Genomic DNA, 2318 nt, shown 5'->3' with positions numbered 1-2318 from the left:
AATTCAATTATATTAACATTTCATTTTTCCCTCTTCTATTTTCAACCACACAATCTTCCATAAAATAATATTACACGTAAATTAAAATTTTTTCCTTCTTTTTCAACCTCTCATTTTTTAAAAAAATACTATTCCGCCCATTTCCATTTCTAGAAAATGGGAGTCAAATTGTCAATTAATTATGAAGTGTCCAATAAGAAGGCTAATGGAGAAGCCGCAAAGGCAAGCTAGAAAAATCTGAGTGTTGATTGGTTCTTGAGTTTATTAGACATGTCAACTTTATACATTGTATTTTGTACAACAACTCTTGTAAAATTATGAACTTAGAACGAACTTGACTTGCTGGTTTTAAACACTCGGAAAAAAATAAAATTTTGTTACATTTGTATTTTTACTATCCCATGAGACATTTAATTTAGCTTAAGTATATAAAACGTGCTATAACATTAATAATCTCAACTAGCTATAATAGTCTTATATTAATATATTGGATTGGTCGATCTTTGTTGCCAACTAGTTTTGTTTAACCTAAGGAGATTAAGTGGAGTGAGCAACTAGACGACTTAGCTCGCCCCACTAGTGAGTTCAGCAACTAGTTACTCATGCGAGCCAACTCGTCGATGGCTTGCCTTTTAGCTCGTGAGACAATCAAGACGAGCCCGTAGGCTCTTTTGGGAGCCATCAAAATTGAATTTTTTGGGGGGGGGGGGGGGGGTCTATAAATATGGAGTTTTAGAAATCAAATTCCATTATATTTCACTTTCAAAATCCTCTACAATCTTTGTAATTTATTACTCTTGTGCGTTTGATTGCGAACATGAAATTTATATGGAACGAAAATAAATTTTAAGCAATTCAATTGCCTAAAACTTATTTGTATGCAAATTATTAATTAAATGTGTTTTATTGATTTAGTTTTCAATTTAGAAAATATTATACTTACCCATTTTTCATTAATGTGTAGATGATAAAGAGTGAATTATTTGAAGGATAAAAATCATCTTTCCTAAAGAAAATATTTTCTTTGGTTTTGAGAAAAATTTGGTCACATAATCAAAAGTAGAAACATATTTTTCACGTAAAAATTGTCAATCAAATACTCTTAAAGTAGGAATTTTGATGAAAAATAACATTTTTCATGGAAAATAAAGTCAATCAAACACTATAGCTCTTTAGCAGTATAATTATCTTGATTTAAATTCTTTTGGAGTTATTATTTTCCATTCTCCTAATTTCATAATATCTACTTCTATATTTCTTGTTTCATTATTATACGTAATTTAGTAATTGCTAGATCATCATAATTTTCTTGAAATGGAAATGATTTATTCAGTTTCTTATCAAATTTTTAAGTATTCAACGAAAAAATCAGTTGTGTTACGGCATTCGATAAGATTAAAAATGAATTAAAGCTATCCTTCCAAACTACAGAGTAATATTTCTCTAGCCTTTGATGATATGCATTACGTTGGAAATAATTGACACGTATATTTGGTAGTACTATATATTGATGATGATACTTTGACTCTTGTGGAAAACTATTTTTTGTTAAATACATTGCATCAAATGAACATACTACTCACGTCGTACAAATTATTATACATTCTATACGAGATTTCAATTTGAAAAATAAAAATATTTAGTGTATCTTGTGAACATCCATGGTTAACAATATTGTTTCATTGCAGCAGTTATTTTTTTCTTTTTTTCCTAAAAGGGTGTTCGAATATAGTTACTATGTTAAGATATACAATCAATGATGGTGATCTTATATCGGAGCTACTTTAGATAAATTGGGGAATGCAATATCGGGAATATGGAGGCGTAAACATCATTTCCACCATAAATTTTCTCAATTTTTCCAAAATAGTTTAATTTTTTTACACAAAATTTGAATGAGATTATAATAGTTTAGTAACTTTGATTCATTATAAAAGCAAGATATTTATTTTTTTGTATCGAATTTGTAATAAAAGTATTTTGGCCTATGAAGAGTCAAATATATGCACTTTATTTTATAATTTGTTAAACATATTTTCGTGTTATATGCAATGTGATTCATGTTTTCACAATTTATATTCTGTAATACCATCATTCTTAGATATTTATTCATCATCCGTTATCCCATGTATGTGTTTTTGATCGAAAATACATTCAAAAATATATTTTTTTGTGTATCAATTTTTTTTTTCTAACTGCAGTGTTTGATCCCTCGTCTCAAATATTGTGGGATCGAACATTGCTTTCAACTACTTTAAAATAATTTAAACTTTTCCCATGAGTCAAATATGATAATGCTATGAGAACAAATTATAGAA

Source organism: Olea europaea, chromosome 21 (assembly GCF_002742605.1).
Source record: "Olea europaea var. sylvestris chromosome 21, O_europaea_v1, whole genome shotgun sequence".
NCBI lineage: Eukaryota > Viridiplantae > Streptophyta > Magnoliopsida > Lamiales > Oleaceae > Olea > Olea europaea.
The sequence above is the reverse complement of the archived record's forward strand: the minus strand, read 5'-3'. Positions refer to the sequence as shown.